Source organism: Lathyrus oleraceus, chromosome 5 (assembly GCF_024323335.1).
Source record: "Lathyrus oleraceus cultivar Zhongwan6 chromosome 5, CAAS_Psat_ZW6_1.0, whole genome shotgun sequence".
NCBI lineage: Eukaryota > Viridiplantae > Streptophyta > Magnoliopsida > Fabales > Fabaceae > Lathyrus > Lathyrus oleraceus.
Genome location: NC_066583.1, coordinates 282,740,551 through 282,752,485, shown reverse-complemented (window position 1 = coordinate 282,752,485; position 11,935 = coordinate 282,740,551). Strand labels below are relative to the sequence as shown.

Sequence of the window (11,935 nt, the reverse complement as noted above, 5' to 3'; positions counted from 1 at the left end):
ACTCCATGCATGCGGTACCGACTATTCGTGAACATATAGTTCAACTTCACCGACCAAATCCAGGTACGGCTACCAAGCTCACTAGTCCCACTCATTTGAGACCTAGTGACTCACATCACCAATTCCTCACCATGGGAATTAGCTACCACCCCAAGGGCTATGCTATGCACGCTAATCACCTAGCATGCAAACATCAACAACAGGCCAAAATGACTAACATCACTAATTCCTCACCATGGGAATTAGCTACCACCATAAAGGCCACATTATGCTATGCCAAATCACCTAGCATGCAACATCAACAACAATCCACAATGGACATATGCTCACACTCTAAGCCATAAAACAATCCATCCACAATTACATACAATATATATACATTCACAACATTATGCATATTTTCACACATTATCAGCATATTTATCACATAATCATATCATGTCATGCCAATTAATAATCACAGTATTAGCACACTCTACTAATACCTACACTGCTCAAAACAACGGGAAACGATCCCTACTATATCATACATCAGCTAAAATTACATTACTCAGCTGAACAACCAAAAACTGCACAACAACAGCACAGAAAAATCACAATTCTGCCCATACGCGTATTGCCTAGTCCCATACGCGTATGGCCCATTTCTCAGCCAATCCCATACGCGTATCACCTGTCTCATACGCGTATGCTACGCGTACCACTTCCCCATACGCGTACCAACAGAGACCAAACCACGTTCAAAACATCATCTTCCTCATCCAAACGCGTATTGCCTAGTGCCATACGCGTACCAGACCATCTCATACGCGTATCACCTAGTGCCATACGCGTATGACCAGAAACCAGATTTCCAGATCTGCTATGGTTTTCTCTGCTACGAGATTCTCAGATCCAACCTTCCACATTCCAATTTTTACACAACATTCAATCATATTGTCTAACACAGATCATACTCTATTCGATTTCGCAATTCTAACTTTATTACATCTAATTCCTACGAATTTCCTTCAATTATAACCCATATTTCGTTCATCCAATATTTCACGAATTTCAGTATACATCATTCTAATCAGAGTCAAATCAATGGTTTATCACTACCCATTACATGTTAACCCATAATACCCATTAAACGACGATAAACCCCCCTTACCTGAGTTAATCCGGCGAATCTTTAAGCTTCAAGCTTTTCTCTTCTCCAACCTTCTTCCTCTTGCTCTGTCTCTTTGCCCTTTTTCTCTTTTCAGCCGCTTCTCTGCTTTTCACGTGAAACCCTTTCTTTACCAAATGGGACTCTTTTTTCTTATTTCCAACTTATATATATTTTCCAATAATTATTATTCCAATAATAATAATAATAATAATCCAATAATTCCAATTATTTAATTAAATTAATAAATATAATATTAATTTAAATTAAATAATTATCTTATTTTTATCGGGGTGTTACAACTCTCCCCCACTAAAAGAGTTTTCGTCCTCGAAAACATACCTCAAGCGAATAACTCCGGATAAGACTCCTTCATCTGACTCTCAAGTTTCCAAGTCACATTGCCACCTGCTGGTCCTCCCCAAGCTACCTTTACCAAAGCAATCTCTTTACCCCGCAACTGCTTCAACTCTCGATCCTCGATCCTCATAGGTGATGTTTCAACAGTCAGGTTATCTCTCACCTGTACATCATCTATTTGGACTACATGCGACGGATCAGGAATGTACCTCCTCAACTGAGACACATGAAAAACCTCATGCAAATTCGCAAGTGACGGCGGTAAAGCGATACGATAGGCTACCTCCCCTATCCTCTCCAAAATCTGATAAGGACCAATAAATCGAGGTGTCAACTTCTTCGACTTCAAAGCTCGACCAACCCCAGTTATCGGAGTAACACGAAGAAACACATGATCTCCCTCTTGGAACTCAAGTGCCTTCCTCCTCTTGTCGTGATAACTCTTCTGACGACTCTGAGCAATCCTCATCTTCTCCTGAATCATTTTAATCTTTTCCGTAGTTTGTTGAACAATCTCCGGTCCAACCACAGCACTCTCACCGGACTCACACCAACATAAAGGCGTCCGACATCTCCTACCATACAAAGCTTCAAACGGTGCCATACCAATGCTCGAATGAAAACTATTGTTGTAGGTAAACTCAATCAAAGGTAAATAACAATCCCAAGCACCTCCCATTTCCAAAACACAAGCCCTCAACAGATCCTCTAGTGACTGAATCGTCCTCTCAGTCTGACCATCAGTCTGCGGATGATATGCAGAACTCAATCTCAGCTTAGTTCCCAAAGCCCTCTGCAAACCTTCCCAGAACTTCGATGTAAATCTAGGATCTCTATCCGAAACAATACTCGACGGAATACCATGCAAACTTACAATCTTCTCAATATACAACTCAGCTAATCTCTCTAACGGATAATCCATTCTGATCGGAATGAAATGAGCCGATTTTGTCAATCTGTCAACAATCACCCAAATAGCTTCAAAACCGCTTCTATTTTAGAAGGATCAACAGCAACACCACCTCTTGAAATCACATGACCAAGAAAACTAACCTCTTCTAACCAAAATTCACACTTAGACAGTTTAGCAAATAACTTCTTTTCTCGTAGAATCCTTAAAACCACTCTCAAATGTTCAGCATGCTCTTCTTCAAATTTCGAATACACCAAAATATCGTCAATAAACACCACAACAAACTTGTCTAGGTACGGATGGAAAATCCTATTCATATACTCCATAAATACCCCAGGCGCATTAGTCACACCAAAAGGCATTACAGAATACTCATAATGTCCATACCTTGTTCTGAAAGCAGTCTTCTGAATATCCTCAGTTTTCACACGTATCTGATGATAACCAGATCTCAAATCTATTTTGCTGAACACACTCGCACCAACCAACTGATCCATTAAATCATCAATCCTCGGCAAAGGATACCGATTCTTGATCGTCACTTTATTCAGTTGCCTGTAGTCCACACACAACCTCATAGTACCTTCTTTCTTCTTAACTAATAACACTGGTGCACCCCACGGTGACACACTCGGACGAATAAATTTCTTATCCAACAGATCTTCCAACTGACTCTTCAATTCAGTTAACTCAACAGCAGACATACGGTACGGAGCCATCGATATCGGCCTAGTACCAGGTACCAAATCAATCGAGAACTCAACTTCACGCTCTGGCGGTAATTCATTCGCTTCTTCAGGAAACACATCAGGAAAATCACACACCACGGCTAGATCACAAATCGCCAGTTTATCTTTAGCCTCCAAAGTCGCTAACAGCATAAACAACTCTGCTCCATCTACTACTGCCTCATTCACCTGCCTTGCTGATAGAAACAAACTCTTTTCTTCCTCAATCTCAGGAAGATCACAGTCTTATCAAAACAGTTGATATAGACTCGGTTAAACACCAACCAGTTCATACCCAGGATAACATCAATCTGCACTAGTGGAAGACACACAAGGTCCATCCCAAAGTCTCTACCAAAAATACTCAAAGGACAATTTAAACAAACTGAAGTAGTAGTCACTGAACCCTTCGCAGGAGTATCAATCACCATACTACCATGCATCTCAGATATCTCTAATTCAAGTTTCACAGCACAATTCAAAGATATAAAGGAATGAGTCGCACCTGTGTCAATAATAGCTACAAGAGGAAAGCCATTAATATAACACGTACCTCGGATCAAACGATCATCTGCAGAAGTCTCAGAACCCGGTAAAGCAAAGACCTTGCCTCCCGACTGATTCTCTTTCTTCGGCTTAGGACACTGTGGACTGATATGACCCACCTCTCCACAGTTGAAACAAGTCACAGTCTTCAACCGGCACTCTGCAGCCAAGTGACCACCTTTGCCACATTTGAAACACTTCCTCGCAGCACTGGTACACTCATGGACATGATGTCCAGCCTGACCACATCTGTAACACTTAGCAGGGGCACTAGAGTCTCCCCCACTAGGCCTCTTCATCCCACTCTGTCTCTGAAAACCTTTGCCAACTGCATACGGTTTTCCATGGTCATTCTGATTCTTGCCTTTCCTATCAACCCTCTGCTGATAGCTTTCCGCTCTGGCCTTGGTATCCTGTTCAAACATTCTGCAACAGTCGACCAAATTAGAAAACACTCTAATCCTCTGATACCCAATAGCCTGCTTGATCTCGGGACGTAACCCGTTCTCAAACCTCACGCATTTTGAAAATTCTCCAGTAGCCTCATCATAGGGAGTGTAATACTTCGACAGCTCTGTGAACTTAGCAGCATACTCAGTAACAGACCGGTTGCCTTGCTTCAATTCTAAGAACTCTATCTCTCTCCTTCCTCTGACATCCTCTGGAAGGTACTTCCTCAGAAATCTCTCTCTGAACACCGCCCAAGTGACCTCAGCACTCCCGGCAGCTTCCAACTCAGTGCGGGTAGCAACCCACCAATCATCTGCTTCCTTTGACAGCATATGCGTACCGAACCTGACCTTCTGGTTATCGGCACACTCAGTCACTCGGAAGATCCTCTCGATCTCCTTCAACCACTTCTAAGCACCATCTGGATCGTATGCTCCCTTGAACATTGGAGGATTGTTCTTCTGGAACTCACTCAGTTGACGAGCAGCTCCCATTCCCACAACATTCGGATTTCCCCCAAGTACTCCAGCTAGCATACCCAGAGCCTCAGCAATCGCAGCATCGTCTCTACTTCTTCCAGCCATCTCTATTTTGAGAACCCAACAAGATAAAACAATAAGTACTGATAGGGTTATACAACACCTATCCCGTACAGGGGAAACAGAATAATTACGACTCGACTCGACCGACTATGCTCTGATACCACTAATGTAACACCCTTCTAAAATACCCCAAATATTTAATTTAAAACAACAAATATATATCAGAGTATATATGCAATTAAGGGTGTCACACAAACACTTCACACCATTCACCAAAATAATTGTCATGCTCTTTATTTAGTTCAAAACATAAAGCATTGCACAATACGCAGCGGATAGAGATCAAATCAATCATACAAAACATGTAACACATCACATGTAAACTGGTTCAACAACCAACAATAAAACAATTAAAAACATCCCGTCCCGATGTTACATCTACCAGAGCATGACCCACTAAGGAACTACACTAGACTCCAAGTACTAGCTCCTACTCAATCACTGCTCGTTACCTGAAAAATAGTGGTAAGGGTGAGTTCCTCAATCGATATAATAAGCATTATAAAATATCATGTAATGTTAAGTAAATAACACATTTCATCACCCTAATCATATCACAACTTCAGCAACGACAACATCAACTCATAATCATACACATACTCAACACAACCACAAAACTCACGTATAATATTGGAATACATCCATTCATATTATACGCCATACATACATTATGCAATGAGACTCCATGCATGCGGTACCGACTATTCGTGAACATATAGTTCAACTTCACCGACCAAATCCAGGTACGGCTACCAAGCTCACTAGTCCCACTCATTTGAGACCTAGTGACTCACATCACCAATTCCTCACCATGGGAATTAGCTACCACCCCAAGGGCTATGCTATGCACGCTAATCACCTAGCATGCAAACATCAACAACAGTCCAAAATGACTAACATCACTAATTCCTCACCATGGGAATTAGCTACCACCATAAAGGCCACATTATGCTATGCCAAATCACCTAGCATGCAACATCAACAACAATCCACAATGGACATATGCTCACACTCTAAGCCATAAAACAGTCCATCCACAATTACATACAATATATATACATTCACAACATTATGCATATTTTCACACATTATCAGCATATTTATCACATAATCATATCATGTCATGCCAATTAATAATCACAGTATTAGCACACTCTACTAATACCTACACTGCTCAAAACAACGGGAAACGATCCCTACTATATCATACATCAGCTAAAATTACATTACTCAGCTGAACAACCAAAAACTGCACAACAACAGCACAGAAAAATCACAATTCTGCCCATACGCGTATTGCCTAGTCCCATACGCGTATGGCCCATTTCTCAGCCAATCCCATACGCGTATCACCTGTCTCATACGCGTATGCTACGCGTACCACTTCCCCATACGCGTACCAACAGAGACCAAACCACGTTCAAAACATCATCTTCCTCATCCAAACGCGTATTGCCTAGTGCCATACGCGTACCAGACCATCTCATACGCGTATCACCTAGTGCCATACGCGTATGACCAGAAACCAGATTTCCAGATCTGCTATGGTTTTCTCTGCTACGAGATTCTCAGATCCAACCTTCCACATTCCAATTTTTACACAACATTCAATCATATTGTCTAACACAGATCATACTCTATTCGATTTCGCAATTCTAACTTTATTACATCTAATTCCTACGAATTTCCTTCAATTATAACCCATATTTCGTTCATCCAATATTTCACGAATTTCAGTATACATCATTCTAATCAGAGTCAAATCAATGGTTTATCACTACCCATTACATGTTAACCCATAATACCCATTAAACGACGATAAACCCCCCTTACCTGAGTTAATCCGGCGAATCTTTAAGCTTCAAGCTTTTCTCTTCTCCAACCTTCTTCCTCTTGCTCTGTCTCTTTGCCCTTTTTCTCTTTTCAGCCGCTTCTCTGCTTTTCACGTGAAACCCTTTCTTTACCAAATGGGACTCTTTTTTCTTATTTCCAACTTATATATATTTTCCAATAATTATTATTCCAATAATAATAATAATAATAATCCAATAATTCCAATTATTTAATTAAATTAATAAATATAATATTAATTTAAATTAAATAATTATCTTATTTTTATCGGGGTGTTACACAACAAGCCCACAAAGGTACACCTCTGCCTTACCCATTACTCTTTGTTATGTATAATGCTATTAATACTTTAGTATTTTCATTCAGGTTTCTCGAAAACCTCCTCTTACTCCATCAAAAATCCAAACCAAAACAATAAAAGCTCCTATTGTAGTAGATTCTGATGAAGAAGACCTGTCACCTGTTCTCGACCTCACTTCCAGGAAAAGAAAACAACAGCTAAAAATCATTGATGCTTTGAGCCAACCTCAAACAAAAATTGCTAAGAAAAGACATATTGCCCTAATTATTCAAGAGCCTGCTCTTGAGGCTATGGCGAAGATAACAGTGGCTCAGAGCGAAAGTGATAACTCCAGCCCTGGGGTCGAAGGGAACAAGGTAAAAACATACCTTACTATGAATTTATTAGTTGATTTATTCTATTCTACCACTTATCTTTTGATTTTTGGTTTCATGATGGTGCAGGTACCACCGTACGAACAACAACTGCAACTTCCTACATGCCAATTTCCATAGTAGATGTCCTTAACAGCACTGACGAACCTACCTATCGACCATCATCAGAGAAAAGCTCCATGAGTGAAATCAATAAACCCATCCCCGATGAGCTTGAGACTTCTCCACTAAAAACCATTACCCAATATTCACATACCAACGGTTCTGATCACGAAGCTATTTCAGGCGAAGAAGACCAAGTTGGAGTGAACAAGGACACTATGGTGGTGGATGAAGAGGTTCAGGATGGAGATAACCCTGAAGATGGTTCGCCTAACATCGAAGGCATAATCCATGCCAACCAAGAGGGTAATGATGGTGATGATGCGGCAATGAGGGAGGACGACGAAGGCGACGAGGCCTCACTTAATGCTGGACATGATGGAAGTGATGGTGATAATGATGGAGACTCCTAAGAAGAGGACAATAATGGTAAGGGGAACCAGGACACGTTTGAAGGACCGACTCAGAGTCAAACTCTTGCCACTCCAACAGTTGTGGCTATTCTTGAAGGCAGAGTTTCGACAGGAAGCACTGGGGATTTTTCTTTAGAAGAACTAGCAACTCTGAAACGAAACCAACCTCTTGAATACCTAAAAGCTATGCTAAGAAGAAGGGAATGCTTATCTGAGAAAAGCCTTAACACTACTACGACATTTGATGACCAACCTTCGAGTACACCTGCGGATGAAGTGCTCTTGAAAATCAAGGAAAAGGTCTTCAAGGGTGATTTATTCTTGCTCATACTGGATGATCCTTTTGCCCCTCTAACATTGAAGGCCCTACTCAACCAAGTCAATCTATTAGAAGTTTCTCCTGAAGTTTCCAACATCATCCTGGAGTTAGGCATTATGATCGACCAAGCTGTCGAAGATCATAAGCTACTACCCCATATAACCAAGGAGATCGAACAAAAGGCTGGTTCCAGAGCATCTGCTTGAGATGCTGCCACTGAGTCTACTAACAAATGGAACTGGAACAGATAAAACAGAAGAACAAAGAAAAGATCGAAGGCCATGATCGTGACATTGCTTCATGGAGAAAACAGATAAGTGAACTGCAAGCCAAAATCTCTGAAGCCGAAAAGCGCAAAAATGAACTTCTGAAGTTTGATGATGCTTTGATGGCTAAATAGATAAAGTTTGGCACGGAGTTCATCAAAAAAGCACGCAAACTTGAGTTAGAGCTCATAATTCTCCGGTTAAAACGGTCCTTATGTGAGAAATGCCCGGAACTTCTCAAGACAAAATACCTCCATATTAAGGTTAATCTTCCTTTTTAGTTTTAATATCCTTTTCCATTTTCCTATTGATAAATTTTTTCTGTAATGAATGTTAGTCCTTTGGGCCTTTGAAGTGAATTTAAGTCATTTTGGCACCCTTTACCATATTGGCTTTGTTTAACTTGCATGCAATTATTCGTTTATTATTTTTATTTCTTGGAGTGTTGGCTTATATTTTTTCAAATATGTTCCATTTACGCTCAAGATTCTTTTGTCCTTGCTAAGTTCCTCAATCTCATAGGCACCGTTAGAGAATACTTGCAAAATTTCAAAAGGGCCTTCCCACTCGGGAGACCACTTCCCTAGGGCCCTATCCTTTCGATCCATTGGAAGGACAACTTTCCAGACCAAGTCTTCAGGTGAAAATGTCTTAATTTTAACCTTCTTATTATAAGAGTTCTCTACTCCCTTCTGATAACACGAAATTATATCATATTTTTGGACTTAATTCAATTAAATTTTATTATTATTTATTTCAGTTCACTTCATTTTATTAGATATTACGCGGTATTTTCTTCCTATTTGTCTCAGGTGGCTTATTTTGAAGCACAAGTAAAAATGGAAGAAAAGGAGGTACAAAAAGGAAAGAAAATGAACCAAATGTCAAAGCCCAGCCCAAAACACAAAAGCGCAGGTGCCGTGCATGTGACGGACGTCACAGAGGGCGTGACGAGCGTCACGCCTTGCACACTCCTGTGACGGACGTCACACATGGTGTGACGAACGTCACACCATTCCCCTACATTTTTGGCGCAAGGAACGCCTCAGAGACGTTGAGGAGACGTTGAGGAGTGTTGGGCCCTATATCCACGCCATGCATTTATCCACGTTGAAGACTTTTTGGCAGCGGAAGCGGTTACTCAAACATATATAAATAGCCACTTGCAAAAACCAAAGGGGGTTCCGAAGCTTTTCCACATTTTTCCTTTGCCGTTTTCGCTTTTGCATATTTTATTTTTCCAGCAGCTTAGGCATTGTTTCTTTATTATTTTTACGAGTTCTACTTTATCTCTTTTGCAATTTCTATTTTCCTTTTTCCTTTTAGCATTTAGTTAATTCTTTTCGTACAATAGTTTCTACACCGGAAACTATTGTACACCTTTTTACCGGATCTAACCTTACGTTAGAATCTAGTTTTATTTTCTTCGTTTTAATTTGTTGTTTAACTGAAGAATCCAAGAACAAATCCTACCGGCTTGTGGTGGAGTGTTCAAGACTATTGTTTACCTCATTCAGGTTCTTTAATTATTATTTAATGCTTTGTTTTATTATTTATTTATATTATCTGCCTGGGATGAGTCTGTTTATGCATGATAAATATTTTAGTTTGTTTAGCATGTCTGGCTAATTTATTTAGGTATCGGTATGTAAAGTAAGCGGAATAAAGGAATAAAAACTAAGTCGGTTAAATTAAGTTTAGAATTAAAATCACTCTTTTTACGGTTTAAATTTACAGGTTTAATAACAAAGGTTTTTACGAAAGTAAAAGACATAAAGAAGTTAAAATCAATAGAGCGAGAGTTTGAGGTTTTAACTGGACAGTGTAAATTAAACATTAATTCTAGATCAGGGCGAGAGCAAGTTTTAGAGTTAATTAAATTCCGATCTTTTCCAAAAAGTATTTTTAAAGATTGAATGTGAGGACGAGAGTTAAGCATTCGAATTTAACTATATAACCTAAGTCAACAGAGCGAGAGTTTGAGATAAGGGTGTTTAAACGGTCGGCGTTTTCTTGAAAAGAGTTTCTATGGACTGCATTGCTTTCAAAAAATGGTTTTTGACTTAATTATAAGTGACAGCTACATTAACATAAAATCATGGTTTATTCAATAGAGCGAGAGTTTGAGATAAAACTTTTAATCAATAAAGTCAACTGGAAAGATTTATTTTAAAACCAAGAGACCGACGAAGGATTGATTCCCTAATTACGATGAACTGCATACCGATATCTGCTTTATTAATATTTAATCTAGATCTTAGTTTAGTTTTTAGCTTTCCCCCAAACAATCAAACATTGTTCACCTTAGCTTTACGAAGTAACCTTAGATAACGGTATATCGATTCATAAGTCCCTGTGGGATCGATATCTTTTAAAACTACGCGATAGAACTGTGCACTTGCAGTTTGTACCCATTCTCGACTCACGAAGTCGAGCGATCAAGTTTTTGGCGCCGTTGCCGGGGATTTTTATTTAATCGATATCGTAATTCTTCCGTTACGCTGTAGAGACTAAGGTTTCTTTTTCTTCTATTCTTTCTTTCATTGATTTGTATGCCACGCACTCGCTCTCAAGGCGAACCGCTCTATTTACGAATCAACGATATCGAACTATATCTCCGAGTCTTACGACGAATTCGGGAATATCGTGCTGCAAACAATCTCCCTCCTATAGAACTTCCTGATTTCAAAAACCTTTTTCCTTCGATAACCGAGATGGCAGAACCAGCTCGTGCTCTTAGAGATTACGCCGCTCCATCGCAAGATGAGCCGCATTCAAGTATTGCTCCACCCGCTATCGAAGCAAACAACTTCGAACTTAAACCTTCGCTGTTGCAGGCTGTACAACAGAACCAATTCTCTGGAAATCCTACCAAGGATCCAAACCTTCATTTATCCGTATTTGTCCAATACGCTGATACTGTTAAAGCTAATGGTGTCACTTCAGAGGCAATTCGACTTCGTCTTTTTCCTTTCTCATTAAGAGATAGCGCTAGAAGATGGCTTCAATCTCTTCCTTCCAACTCAGTCACCACATGGAACGAGTTGAAGAAAGTTTTTCTTGCCCGATACTTTCCGCCAAGCAAAACGGCTATGTTAAGAGCCCAGATAAACGGATTTAAACAGAAAGACAACGAGTCTCTTTTCGAAGCATGGGAAAGATACAAAGATATGATGAGACTTTGCCCACACCATGGTTTGGAAGACTGGTTAGTAATTCACACATTTTATAATGGTCTCTTGTACAACACAAGGTTAACAATAGACGCCGCTGCAGGTGGTGCACTAATGAACAAACCTTATGCTGATGCTTACCAGCTTATCGAGAGCATGGCCCAAAACCACTATCAGTGGGGAACCGAACGAACAATGGTGGAAAAACCTCAAACGAAAACTGGCATGTACGAGATAAGCAACCTTGATCACGTTAATGCAAAAGTGGATGCTTTGGTCCAGAAAATTGAAAGTTTAAACGTATCACCTCCAGCCGCCGTGGTTGCTATAACTCAGAATTGCGAGGTCTGTGGAATCCAAGGTCACACTCCTACGGATTGTCAACTC

General features: G+C 40.1%; 1 pseudogene; it reads right to left on the bottom strand.

Moving 5' to 3' along the window:
* Positions 1 to 11,474: 11,474 nt before the first annotated feature.
* Positions 11,475 to 11,574, bottom strand: LOC127088950 (uncharacterized; annotated as a pseudogene).
* Between the last annotated feature and the right edge of the window lie 361 nt (positions 11,575 to 11,935).